This window comes from Neoarius graeffei, chromosome 23 (genome assembly GCF_027579695.1).
Source record: "Neoarius graeffei isolate fNeoGra1 chromosome 23, fNeoGra1.pri, whole genome shotgun sequence".
Classification (NCBI taxonomy): Eukaryota; Metazoa; Chordata; class Actinopteri; order Siluriformes; family Ariidae; genus Neoarius; species Neoarius graeffei.
The window spans coordinates 16,145,661-16,160,641 of NC_083591.1; the positions used below are offsets into that span (position 1 = coordinate 16,145,661).

Consider the following 14,981-nt stretch of genomic DNA (forward strand, 5'->3'; position numbering starts at 1 on the left):
CGGCTCTCGTAGGGTGCACAGTGGCTCACAATGCTTTAACTAGCCTGTAAAATCAATGGACTTCAACCCCATAGAAAGCTTGTTACCGGACAGGTTTGTTGCTGTTGTTGTTATTAAGGCATGACAAAGTGTAACCACGAAAACAATAATATGTCATAGGTGACTAGTTATTTACGCATCTCTTTCCCTGACTATTATATAATGACAACCTCAACAAACACACTTCCCGGACAATATTAACAATATGATACTTCATCCAACTGCATAATTATTTTTAAGTTTTCAAATGCGTACCATGAATGACATTTCCTCAAACTTCCATTAAACTGATTATCCGTTATCTCATCGAAGGAATTTAATTCTGCCTGTCCAGAGTACACGCTGACCACAAGCTGGCCTAGTGGTTAGCATGTCTGCCTCTCGACCGGGAGATCATGAGTTCTACTCACGGTTGGGTCATACCAAAGACCATCATAAAAATGGTACCTACTGCCATCTGGCAAGACACACTGCAATACAGATGTAAATAGGGAGTCAAACTCTCACAGTTACCAGAGGGCTAGCCCCCCCCCACACTGTAACCCTAGCCCTTTAATAGGTGAGAGGCTGAGAGCTATAGGTGGTGTTTACATTAGACCGTAACCGTCTTGTTTTCATCGCGGATGCACTGTCCGTGCACATTAAAACGCCGGGAAACGACTTCACAGGCGGAACAACTTGAATCCGCCAGGGCCCACGTATTCAACCCAGTTCGTATCTGATCCGGTGCTGTGTAAACATTGAGGAACGAGGAAACGCAGTGCTGAGCTCTAGCTGACGTCGTCATTGGACAACGTCACTGTGACATCCACCTTCCTGATTCGCTGGCGTTGGGATCACACACACAGCGGCTCAGTCCCGAATCACTGCTCGTGTGCTTCACTCGTGCGCTCTGTGAGCTGCGCAGGGCCGGAGTGCGCACCCTCCAGAGGGCACTCGCTGTTCAGGGCGGAGTGATTTGGAGCGCAGGAGGAAGCGCTGAGCTGCACTGAGGTTTATTTACACATTTCAACTTATTTACCTCCTTCAGGCGCTTAAACTCAGTGAGAACATGAACATCACAGCCAGGTGTGTTTATCTGCTGGAGAAGGTGTTCGCTTGCCATCCTTCCACTTGCAAGTGGTGAGTGACTTGCGCATGCCCGATATGCACTGGGATCATATGACGTGCCATCTAATTAGTCATGTGATTAGCGTATCCGTGTATTGGCGTTGCTGTGTGCACGCGAATCGTGTATTGGTGTTGCTGTGTGCACGCGAATCGTTTTAAAAACGTTAATCTGATGATCCGCTGATACGGTCTAATGTAAACACCACCATAGAAGCAGAGATTGGTACCGACCAATGCGCCTTAAGGGCCGGGTTAGTACTGGGACAGGAGACTGCCTGGGAAGACCAAGTCCTAGCCCGGGAGGGACTTTGACAGTACACATTATTCCAATGTAGGTCCACAGTAGAGCTGAATTTTCAATTCTGATTGGTCAGAAAGTGGTGATTAACATCCTTAATTATATGGCACGAGCGACTTCCGGTAAAATCATGCGCTCTGATTGGTTCCTTGCTGGGCAGTATTTTCCTGTAATGCCCATAGGCAATTACGGACTTTCTTTCCAAGGCGCCGGATTTCAATGTTGCATAAAACCAAACAAAAACAAAACGACAAAAAAAGATTCATTGGAAATCAAATTGGAATCACAAAAGACAAATGGCCGAAACACAAAAGCCAAACAAGAGTCACCAAGTTATTCAAGAAATGAACAATGAAGAGCATTCGGAAAGCGAATTTTATTACTCCAAAGAGGGCGCACAGGGACGCGAACAAGAAAGCCATGATGAAGACTACAAGTTTGTTAACAACGAAAACAGTGCCGGTAAAAAACAAAAGATAAAAAAAGATATTTTTATCTTTCTCAGAACATTTGTTACGTATTACTCAAGTGGAGAAATAAATTCAGTTTTGAAACCACAAGCTGTTTATTCTGTGTGCATGACTCAATTATGTTACAAACATGACATGTCACGCCTCGTTATAATGAGCGTCTATTTTGATCTTGGAAATAACAAAATAACAAAATCCATTTAATAAACTCCTTATTAACCTCTCTTGCTTGGTCTTTATGGGAAAATATGAGACCTCAGTCTTGACAGTATGGCCCGAGCCTATGTCAAGACCAAGGTCTCACATTTTCCCGTAATGACCTTGACAGTAGCTTACAGACCGAGCCCATGTCAAGATTGAGGTCTGATATTTTCCCACCAAGACCTCAACAGTACGGACTGAGCCGATGTCAAGATCAAGGTCTGATACTTTCCTGTAAAGACCCTGACAGTACAGACCAAGCGTATGTCAAGACCAAGGTCTGATATTTTCCCACAAAGAACTCGACAATACAGACCGAGCCAATGTCAAGACCGAGGTCTGACATTTTCCCACAAAGACCTCAACAATACAGACTGAGCCGATGTCAAGATCGAGGTTTGATATTTTCCTGTAAATACCTCGACAGTACGAACTGAGCCTATGTCAAGACTGAGGTCTGCTATTTTCCCGTAAAGACCTCGACAGTACGGACCAAGCCTAACTCAAGATCGAAGTCTGATATTTTCCCTTAAAGACCTCGACAGTACAGACTGAGCGTATGTCAAGACCATGTTCTGCTATTTTCCAATAAAGACCTCGTGCTCAGTTAATAAGGAGTTAATAACAGCCGTTCTAATATACAGCATAACACAACTCATATGTTTGATTAATCCACTTGTTCTAATGCATTATTGTTTCTATAGTAACAGCTGACACAGGGACTTGTGGACTAATATGGAGTAGTTTTCTATGAGGAGCAAAAAAAATTAATTAATTAAATAAAAAAATTTAAAAACCACGATTTAGAACTTTTTAAATAAAGTCTCCGCGCTGTCAGAGTCAGAGGTAAGCTTTGATGTCAATTGATGAAATCGTCAATTAGACGTAAACAATTCAGATATAGATAAACCACACTCAGAAAAGCTTTAAGGTGTGTGAGTGAGTAAACACTATTAAATAAATTAGTAAATCTGTATGAGCAGAGTGTGTAGCTACACTCCACTTTCTTTCTTGTCATTTTCTTTCAAACCTTTATCACACACACACAGCAAAGTCCTTACAAACTGGAACCAATAGAAACCCAACCCCTTTCTTACTCTGCTCATCTGTCTCTCCTCTCTCCCTCGTTTACATGCTCGGCTGTGGAGAACCGCTGAACAGGCTCGGCTCTGTTCGCCAGCCTCTGGTTTCAGGTGCTAGAGAGAGAGTCCTTCTCAGCTCTGAGGCTTTTTTCTATTGTTAGCTTGGATTCGAGAGCCAGCTTTGGAGGCATTCTGCAGACACTTGTGTAATTGCGGTGTTTACCGATTATATTTAGTCCACGTTCGAGCCTACATTAGACATTTTAAGGCAAAGGAAAAGAACAGTTTCACCTCAAGACGGAAAGGAGGGGTTAGGCCAAAATTTGGTCCACTGAAAAAGATAAAGAAGGCATTTTTTTCCTGTAATAAGTGCTTCTTTCATGTTCAAATAGAGTAGTGATATATCGATGCCTTACATGACTATATACAGTAAGTGGGTGATAAATGAGCATAAAGGGTATTTGGGAGACAAATGGGCTCTTTTCTGTTACTATTCAACTTCCATTTATCTCTCTTCAGTATTCAGCTTTCCTTTTCGCAGAACTTTCTCTCTCTTTATCCTCCCTCCCTCTCTCTCTCTCTCTCTCCCTGCTGAAACAAACCCCCTCTCTGTAGTCGGCACACCGGCATTCCCCGACATACCGTTCAGCTGCAAACACCCCTGACATCTATCCCGTGACCCCTGACCTTGCCAAGTCAGCGCTTTGTTTTTTAGTGTGTGCAGGTGGCTGGACCTGCATAAGAGAGGGAGATTTGGAAAACATTTTATATTTTATATATGAACTCTCAAACAAAAATAAAATTGCTATTAGCGCACAAGAACGAGTCTGTTTTAATTCCCGATCCCGAGGCAAGGCGTTATTTCCATTGGTCAATCAAAGCATTTTTCTGACAGGCCAAAATTGAGCCATTTGATCACCTGGGCCTCTATTTAAAGCTGAGTGATGTCGAGAATAGAAGCTTTCCTTAGGTTGACTTCCTCCCTTGTGTAAAAAATGTTCACTTTCATCCAATCTGTACAAGTGCTCATATGACTCATATCAAAAGTCGTGGTTTCTTTCCACTCTTTCTCTTTACTCCTGCCACTATTTTTATTTCTCCTTCTCTCCCTTCTTGTAAATCGTGTGTTCAAAATGATTTTTTTTTTCGGGGGGGGGGGGGGGGGGGGGGGGGGCAAGATAAACAGCCTTGACTGCTCCAAGGTCAGAGTGTTTGAAGTTTACTCTTATATACCTTTTTCAAAACAAGGGCCGCGCTGAGCTTGGACCTGCTCCACAGGCCGCGAAACGAAAGCATAAGCATTTAAAAATAATAGTGCTCCGTCTATTCTACTGCAAACACGGCAGCGTGGCCAGGCTTTAGAGCTCTCTGGAGGAGACGGGTGACTCACAGATGGAGCGCAATGTATACACCAGACTGCAATGAGCCAAGACACATGATAGCGGGCCGAGGAGCGCTTTTTGGATTTGTGCTCGCCTAATGCTTCTAACACATTGTGCCATTAGACTCCTGCTGCACAAGATAGAGGCACGTATGTGTGTATGTGTCTGCATGTGCATATAAAAAAGAGAGTATATGAATGTGTGCATTGCCTGAGGCAAGCATTTAAATCACAATAATAATGCAACTGGATAATCCTATACAGCACTCTTATTTAGTGTGTGTGTGTGTAGTGTTTCTACATGGAAGACAGGACAAAAGCACTCCTAACCTTCTGTCCTGGTGTCCCCTCCACGACCTCAGATCAGCCTCTCCTTCTCACTTTCCATCCTTTCACTCTTTCTTTCTGCAGTCCTATACTATGTCATCATTATTTGAATATATTTCTTATGTATGTGTCTGTGTGTTACTCCAGGGCCGTGTTCCACCACATTAGGGTTCGAGATAAATTTGCTCTTACATCCATCAGACGTTTTTTTTTCCTTCGAATTTTCCCCCCTACTAAAAATCCCCATGAAGGGAATTTGAGGAGTAATGAATAATCATGTCATATTTACAGTGCTCACATGCTCGCTGCAGCCGTGGGTGGTTATTGAACGTCTATTCATACATGACGAACAGAGGAAAACTCCCTTCTTAGCCCAACGCACAATTGGACTTGGCTCATGAAGTACACACATCCAAACTCACTGGCAGGTTTTACAAGTAAGAAAACGATTGCGCAAAGAGATATCCCATGATTTCTTGCAAATAAGCTTAATTTAGTCAATGGCCTGTGTTTAAGTGTGTTTAGACAAAAAAGTGGAATAAACATTTGATTGAATTGATTTGTATTGAAATCCAGCACCGTGTGGACAAATTCAAGGCACATTTTTATACAAATGATGATTCTTTTTTTTTTTTTAATTGGACTTGCACTGAAAGTTCATATTTATAAGTCAAGAACTGAATAAAAAACTCTAATAATGCCTTAAAGCTTTAATCAGTAAAAGTAAAACACTTGGGAGGGCATGAAGTTATGGGAAAAAAATTAACAGCAGGGTGATGCGACATGAAGCGGAGCTACTGTTATTTTAAGAACCATTTAAGAACATTCCTTTTCTTTAAATCAAGAAGCTCTTGGGTTGCTTTCACGATATATTTAACAGTTATTCCACGAAATCGAGTCGTACATGAGCTGATAGCCGACAAGGCGCGTAGCACCGAGTAGGCTACAAGCCATGTACGATGAGATTGAGTTGAATAACTGTTTTATGCAAATTCGATAAATAAAAACTTTATACAAAATGTAGTCATGTAGCCACTCAGAGTGCATGATTGCTCATATCCAGTCAGTGTGGATTGAATAAGTTCGGTTGCTTTCTATCTGTATTGTGAAGCGGAGTCCTGTAAGTTTTGCAGCAGCTGACTGAATCTGAGCAGAAAGTATCACTCTGCATACCTCAGAACTGATTCTGCTATTTCTATTAGCAGGCTCATCATCAATAAACCCCAGTGAGCCAGTTCCATTGGCAGCCATACACGCCCATGTGGATGATGTTTGACAAATGACGTGGCTATGCTTTGGATCATGAGTGCTTCCTTTCCTTCTCCATACTCGTCTCTTCCCATCATTCTGGTACAAGGACATCTTGGTTTCATCTGTCCAAAGAATCTTGTTCCAGAACTGGGCAGATTTTTTTTTTTTAGCAAAGCCTAACCTGGCTTTTCTCTTCTTGAGCATTTGCATCTTGAGGTAAACCCACTGTATTTACCTTCATGAAGGCATCTCTTGATTGTAGACTTTAGCAACCTCCTCGAGAGTGTTCTTGATTTTTCTAAAGGTTATGAAGGGGGTTTTTCTTCACCAAGGAAAGAATTCTGTGATCCACTTTAGTAGTCTTCCAGGCCGTTTGGTGTTGCAGACATCATTACTGCATTCCTTCTTTTAAACAATGTCCCAAATTGTTGATTTGGCCACTCCTAAAGTTTCTGCTATCCTTCTGATAGGTCGGGGGTGGGGGGTGGGGGGGGGGGGGGGGGGGGGTGTCAGCCTAATTATGACCTCCTTCATTTGCGTTCAAAACCTCTTTGGACCACATATCGAGAGTTCCCATGAACAGCTGATAAATGCGAATTCAACACTTGGAGTCAACTATTAATGAAGAAATAATGAAGCAAGAGACCATAACTGGCCATGAAACTGCTTATCAGTCCAGTGTCTAGTTACTTTTGAACCTGTGAAAATGGAGGAACTATGATAAAAATGGCTGTAATTCCTAAATTACAATACTTGCTGCAATATTTTTGTTAATTGCCTTGAATTAAAGCTGAAATTCTATACTTCAATCACATCTTGATCATGTCGTTTCAAATCCATTGTGGTGGTGTACAAAGGCAAAATATCAAAGATTATTATACATACAGGACATTTTTTCGATGGAATAAAAACGTTTTCTATTCCCTTCTAGCAGGTTTCATTCATTTGGTTCAATAGCATGCAATATTGTTAGCATATCGCTTATCCTACGTGTATTACGTCACTCTACCCAATGGAGAATACACGTTGAATATGGTTTACGATATTGCATGGTGGTCAAGACAACCAGGGTTCTAACTAGACCAAAATATCAACGTCGTGGCACCAGTCATAACAGCCAGGGGTTCGGGGCCCGCCTTAAACCCCTGAAAGCTCACAGGTTCTACATGCTTGGAGATCCATTCTAGTGTGTTTCCTAGCACTTGCAGGCCTCCCTGAAAGTCACTCTTTTTTGGTAATATTAAGGAGATTTTTTTTAACCAAAAGTTGCTGCGATTGTTTTTGATTGAAGACTTATTATAATTAATATTCAACTAGATTTGTGACATATTTATGGAATACAGTGGTGCCTGAAAGTTTGTGAACCCTTTAGAATTTTCTATATTTCTGCATAAATATGACCTAAAACATCATCAGATTTTCACACAAGTCCTAAAAGTAGATAAAGAGAACCCAGTTAAACAAATGAGACAAAAATATTATACTTGATCATTTATTTATTGAGGAAAATAATCCAATATTACATATCTGTGAGTGGCAAAAGTATGTGAACCTTTGCTTTCAGTATCTGGTGTGACCCCCTTGTGCAGCAGTAACTGCAACTAAACGTTTCCGGTAACTGTTAATCAGTCCTGCACACCGGCTTGGATGAATTTTATCCCATTCCTCCGGACAGAACAGCTTCAACTCTGGGATGTTGGTAGGTTTCCTCACATGAACTGCTCGCTTCAGGTCCTTCCACAACATTTCGATTGGATTAAGGTCAAGACTTTGACTTGGCCATTCCAAAACATTAACTTTATTCTTCTTTAACCATTCTGTGGTAGAACGACTTGTGTGTTTAGGGTCGTTGTCTTGCTGCATGACCCACCTTCTCTTGAGATTCAGGTGGGGTTTACATTAGACCGTATCAGCGGATCATCAGATTAATGTTTTTAAAACGATTAGCGTGCACACAGCAATGCCAATACATGATTCGCGTGCACACAGCAACGCCAATACACAGATACGCTCGGCTCCACAGGCATCCTGCGCTCCAAATCACTCCGCCCTGAACAGCGAGTGCCCTCTGGAGGGTGCGCACTCCGGCCCTGCGCAGCTCACAGAGCGCGCGAGTGAAGCACATGAGCAGTGATTCGGGACTGAGCCGCTGTGTGTGTGATCCCAGTGCATATCGGGCATGCGCGTCACCACTTGCAAGTGGAAGGATGGCAAGCCTAAAGACAATCATAACTACACAATGGGCAGTATTTGCATCAGTATTTGCAGTATTTTCATACTTTTATACTCTTTAATGAAAGGTGATACAAGGTGGAAGTCCGCGCCATTTTTCAGCAGTCGCGTCACATGACCAACGCCAGCGAATCAGGAAGGTGGATGTCACAGTGACGCTGTCCAATGACGATGACAGCTAGAGCTCAGCACAGCGTATCCGCGTATTCTCAATGTTTACACAGCACCGGACCAGACACGATCTGGATTGAATACGTGGACCCTGGCGGATTCCCGTTTCCCGGCGTTTCCAGGCGTTTTAATGTAAACGGACAGTGCATCCGCGAAGAAAACGAGACAGATACGGTCTAATGTAAACTTGGCCTCAGTTCATGGACAGCTGTCCTGACATTTTCCTTTAGAATTTGCTGGTATAATTCAGAATTCATTGTTCCATCAATGATGGCAAGCCGTCCTGGCCCAGATGCAGCAAAACAGGCCCAAACTATGATACTACCACCACCATGTTTCACAGGTGGGATAAGGTTCTTATGCTGGAATGCAGTGTTTTCCTTTCTTCAAATATAATACTTCTCATTTAAACCAAAAAGTTCTATTTTGGTCTCATCTGTCCACAAACCATTTTTCCAATAGCCTTCTGGCTTGTCCACGTGATCTTTAGCAAACTGCAGATGGCAATTGCAGATAGCAATGTTCTTTTTGGAGAGCAGTGGCTTTCTCCTTGCAACCCTGCCATGCACACCACTGTTGTTCAGTGTTCTCCTGATGGTGGACTCATGAACATTAACATTAGCCAATGTGAGAGAGGTCTTCAGCTGCTTAGACGTTACCCTGGGGTCCTTTGTGACCTCACCGACTATTACACGCCTTGCTCTTGGAGTGATCTTTGCTGGTCGACCACTCCTGGGGAGGGTAACAAGGGTCTTGAATTTCCTCCATTTGTACACAATCTGTCTGACTGTGAATTGGTGGAGTCCAAACTCTTTAGAGATGGTTTTGTAACCTTTTCCAGCCTGATGAGCATCAACAATGCTTTTTCTGAGGTCCTCAGAAATCTCCTTTGTTCGTGCCATGATACACTTCCACAAACATGTGTTGTGAAGATCAGACTTTGATAGATCCCTGTTCTTTAAATAAAACAGGGTGCCCACTCACACCTGATTGTCATCCCATTGGTTGAAAACACCTAACTCTAATTTCACCTTCAAATTAACTGCTAATCCTAGAGGTTCACATACTTTTGCCACTCACAGATATGTAATACTGGATCATTTTCCTCAATAAATAAATAACCAAGTATAATATTTTTGTCTCATTTGTTTAACTGGGTGTATAATAATAATAATAATAATAATAATAATAATATTGGCTGGGGGTTTTTCCATTATATAACAGATATATTCCATTCAGCTACTCGTCTTCAACTCATTCAATATCATGCTCGCTGAATGGAATATATCTGATATACCATGAAAAAAAGCCAGCCAATATTATTTAATTGTGTGACTATCCAAATACTTATGGACCTGACTGTAGTGCATATTCATACAAAAAATTATTGCCTTCTAAGCTGATATCTACTTTTAAGGGCCCTGATGGTTTTGAAAATCAGCTGGCACTTTAACATATCAGGCTGACTTTTGTTATTTCTGTTCGTGTATATAAAAATGTCTATTTCAACCTGACAGTCAATTTTGATGGCCTTGATGCTTTTACTGGAATTTTTCTAGTTCACAGGACGGAATCTGTGCTCAAAGTTAAAAAGATGCCAATAAAAAATAGCATTTGAATTTATAAATTACTTCCTTTGTGCTAATTCTACATTCATTCTGTGATTTACATTTAAATATCCATTATTACAAGCTCAGTCTTAAAGAAAAAAGTGAATATTGTGATTAATCACAGCAAATTTTGCAATTAGTTAATTTTTTTAAAAACAGATCAACAGCCCTAGTTCATATTCTGTTCAATTTGAAATGAAAAAAGCTGTTCTTTAAATGCCGTTGACCTTCCTATTGAATGTTGTTTAAGTCTTGTTTCAGGCACTGTTTAGGCACCAGCAGCATTTTAAAAGTATCATTTCAGCACTGGTATCAGAAACTAGAAAAAGAGTCAACCCCTCTATCTGTGACAGAAAAGACTGACACTGGAGACTCCTTCCATGAATCGTAAACCTTTACTTACAAAAAGCTTTTGCTTGTTTTTCTTTGTTACATAACAGTATTTTTTAAAATCTGTTTATTATTCGGCTTAGATTACACAGCACATGCACCGTACAAGTCCCTGTTACTATAGAAACAATATTATAAAGTATTAGGATGAGCTGAGTGCGTTAGTATAAACCTAGCATTTGAATTATAGTTCATAGAAAATGAATCAACACCTACTGAGGATGAATCAGAATTAAGAAGTCAGTAGCACTGTGGTGTAAAATAAAATAAATATCGAATCTTTCTTCATATGTTTACAGTCAGTATTTTGTTATTTAAATAAAAAAAATTAACTACTACAGTTTTCCATTTTTTTTTTTTTTACTAATTTACGGCAATTACATGAATACGTATTAGGGAAATTGTAGGTTTAAAAATAATTTAAAAAATACAAATAGAAATAAAGCCAGAGGGTGGGTGGGGGGTGGGGGGGTGGGGGTATTCTGAGGGGGAAAAAAACAGATTTTCCAAGATTAAAAAAAATGAGACAAAATGCTCAGAAATTCAGAAAACCTCAGACCATAAATTCATAAAGGATCAGAAATTTCGAGATTAAAAAAAATAATAAATTTGAAGGTTGGGAAGTCACATTTACAAAAACAAAAACCCCAAACCTCAAACGATCTCGTGCTTCCTGGCTGCAGTGCATTCTGGGAAACGCAGTTGAAAATCTCTTAAGTGCTTTATTTTTTTATATTGTGTGATTAAGGAGGATGAGGCGGCACGGTGGTGTAGTGGTTAGCGCTGTCGCCTCACAGCAAGAAGGTCTGGGTTCAAGCCCCGTGGCCGGCGAGGGCCTTTCTGTGCGGAGTTTGCATGTTGTCTGCGTGGGTTTCCTCCGGGTGCTCCGGTTTCCCCCACAGTCCAAAGACATGCAGGTTAGGTTAACTGGTGACTCTAAATTGACCGTAGGTGTGAATGTGAGTGTGAATGGTTGTCTGTGTCTATGTGTTGGCCCTGGTGACTTGTCCAGGGTGTACCCCGCCTTTCGCCCGTAGTCAGCTGGGATAGGCTCCAGCTTGCCTGCGACCCTGTAGAACAGGATAAAGTGGCTAGAGATAATGAGATGAGATTAAGGAGGAAAGACTGTATTTCCTATAACACTTGGCTCAGCCTTGGTGTCTGTAGTGTGATGACGTTGATCCAGCTTTGAAAAGTGAAGTGATCATCAGGTTCCTTGACAAAAATAAATAATAATAATTTCCCCATTTTTTTCTCGTACATTTGTTACTTTTTAATCTCGGAATTTGAGTTTGTTTTTGTTTGTTTTTTTTTAAAATAAATTTCCGACTTTAATCTCAGAAAGGATTTTTTTCCCCTCTGACTATTACCCTCTCTCAGCTCTGTTTTTTTTTTTTTAACCTACAATGGCTCTAATATGCTGTAGTATCAATTATGTGTATTGGGAGCAAAAATTAATTGTGCTGCACATGTGCTAGAAGTCTCGGGTTGAGAGCTTGAAGCTCAGCAATGCCAAGCTTCCCCCGAGCAGGGCCTTTATACCTCAACTGCTCAGCTCAGTTAGAAGTTACACTGCATAAAGTCATTTGCCAAAAAGAGTAAAATAATTAGTTTATGAGTAAGACTATACTGTACATTGTACTGTATTAAACTGGGACATGGGAATAAAAGTCGATAACGTGCCCAAGAGTATATGCTGAGTGTCGAAATAGAATGTATAAACGGTGCTACTCCTACCACCACTACTACACTTAACCTGAAAAATGTTGACACTGAACCACGAGTAACGCAGCAAGTTGACACCATGCACGTGTGTTCATATGTCAACATGTCAGGTGGAAAGCTTTATGGTTTTGGATGATTCATGAAACACAGCTTTGTGGTTTAAGAAAGGTGAGGTCATCTGAGATCATTTCCACCCACTTGCTTTAGCGTCTCCTAAACTCTACAATATGGAAACTACAATGCCACTGGAATCCAAGACTGTGAGCATCAAAGATTTTCAGTGCCATCGATTTCACTCTTAGAATTTAGTTCACTTGAACCAAACCCTGCTGTGTTTTCCTCATCAATGTGGTACTTTCGGGCAGGTGAGAACCCAGGAATTGGAGTCAGGTCCGAGTAGTGATCTCGGTCCAGTGCCCAGTAATTCTAGAAAGTGATTCTGCTGCAAGAAGTGAACCAAACACGTCCATGTTGGATTCTGGGTTTTTTTTGTGTTTTTTTTTTGGAGAGATGAGGTGCTAAACTGACCTGCCAGGACAGAGCTGTAGTGTTGCAAACACACAAAATGATTGAAGCTAATTATTTAAATAATTATTTCATCATTTATTTAGCCTTGGCTCCACGATCTTGGGTCATTTGTCATTGTGATTTCTGCATGCACTTGTTTTGTTTACATTTTCCATCACTGTTTTTCTGACGATGGCATGGTGGTGTAGCGGTTGGCACTGTCGCTTCACAGCGAGAAGGTTCTGGGTTCGAGCCCAGTGGCCGACAGGGGCTTTTCTGTGTGGAGTTTGCATGTTCTCCCCATATCTGTATGGGTTTCCTCCGGGTGCTCCAGTTTCCCCCACAGTCCAAAGACATGCAGGTTAGGCTAATTGGTGGTTCTAAATTGACTGTAGGTGTGAATGTGAGTATGAATGCTTATTTGTCTCTATGTGTCAGCCCTACGATGATCTGGCGACTTGTCCAGGGTGTACCCTGCCTCTCACCCATAGTCAGCTGGGATAAGCTCTAGCTGGCCTGCGACCCTGCAGAGGATAAGCAGTCATGGATAATGGATGGATGGATGTTTTTCTGTCCAATGAATGAGTACATTTTCAGCCCTACTTGCCCCTCTTTTGCTTTGAAATTTTTTTGGTTGTCTGTTTTATTACGTTGTGTGTGAAACCAAACCAAACATACCAAAAGTAGCAATTTTGCTCTGCTTCAGACTCGCCACATGGACTAACAGGAGTTAAAGCATCCTGAGGTGTTCAATTTGTTTTCTGCATTAGTGTGGAAGTAGAAAAACCGGCAATTTTTTTTTATTTCTGACCATGCTCTCTCTAATCTAGTTATGACCAATTCCCATGCTTCAGTCAGCTATCATATGATAGCTACCAACCAGGGAGGGTGAAGACTAATACATGCCTCCTCCAAATCATGTGAAACCAGTCAACCTGCTGTACGTTTTACATCACATCACTAGGCAGGATAACACACTTGGAGGAAAGCGCTATCTACGCTCTTCCACATACATGAGCTCAAAGATGCTCATGATTGGCTAGATGGCTAGTGTTACTGCGATTGATAGGGGACAGACCCCTCCCACCCACAGAACACAGTCAATTTTGTTCTCTTAGAGACCTGACCATAGATATCTGAGGCATGGTCAGGATTCAAACTTGGATTTGAAGTGATCTCTCGACAACAGAGTGAACACTTTTCTGTTGCGCAGCTTAAGCCTCCATAGAGCCCCGATTTCAATATTATAGATCTCAATATTCAAATCTGTAATAACAGAAGCAAGTGAGAGCTAATGTCTGTTGAAAACCTAATGCTTGGAACTACATGCAACCCGTGCAAAGCAATGCCCTTACATATCTACAGTCCTGTGCAAAAGTCTTCGGCACATGTAAATAAATGCTGTCAACCAAAAATGGCTTAAAAAATATTGAAATGAAATGTTTTAATGTTAAAAAAAATACTATAAACAGGAATCAGTAAACCATAATAAATGAAACAAAGTCAATATTTGGTGTGAGACGAGACGACCCTTTGCTTAAAAAAAAAAATTGTAGTTTCAGGTACAGTGAGTGCAGTTTTATAAGGAAATGAGCTGTAGGTTTTACTGAGCATCTTACAGAACCAGCCACAGTTCTTCTGGACACTTTGACTGTCTCACTCGCTTCTTCATTTTGTACCAAAACCCAGGAGCCTTCATTATGTTTTCTTTTTTAATCTGAAAAGTGCTCTCTTATGTAATATGCTGCCCAAACATTTCTTTCTGTGACATTTAATTTTGTGCTGAAAAATGAACAAATGTTTGTAACTCTAAAATGTTTTTGTACTGACTCGATAATGTAGAAGTCTCATCTCATCTCATTATCTCTAGCCGCTTTATCCTGTTCTACAGGGTCGCAGGCAAGCTGGAGCCTATCCCAGCTCACTACGGGCGAAAGGCAGGGTACACCCTGGACAAGTCGCCAGGTCATCACAGGGCTGACATATAGACACAGACAACCATTCACATTCACACCTACGGTCAATTTAGAGTCACCAGTTAACCTAACCTGCATGTCTTTGGACTGTGGCGGAAACCGGAGCACCCAGAGGAAACCCACGCAGACACGGGGAGAACATGCAAACTCCGCACAGAAAGGCCCTCGCCGGCCACGGGGCTCGAACCCGGACCTTCTTGCTGTGAGGCGA

The 14,981-nt window shown here is 41.4% G+C and overlaps 1 protein-coding gene across 2 annotated transcripts in view; it reads right to left on the minus strand.

Annotated features, from left to right (window-relative positions):
- Positions 1-14,981, minus strand: part of ift80 (intraflagellar transport 80 homolog (Chlamydomonas)) — a 200,710-nt gene that overhangs the window by 60,902 nt on the left and 124,827 nt on the right. The gene's annotated exons all lie outside the window — the stretch shown is intronic.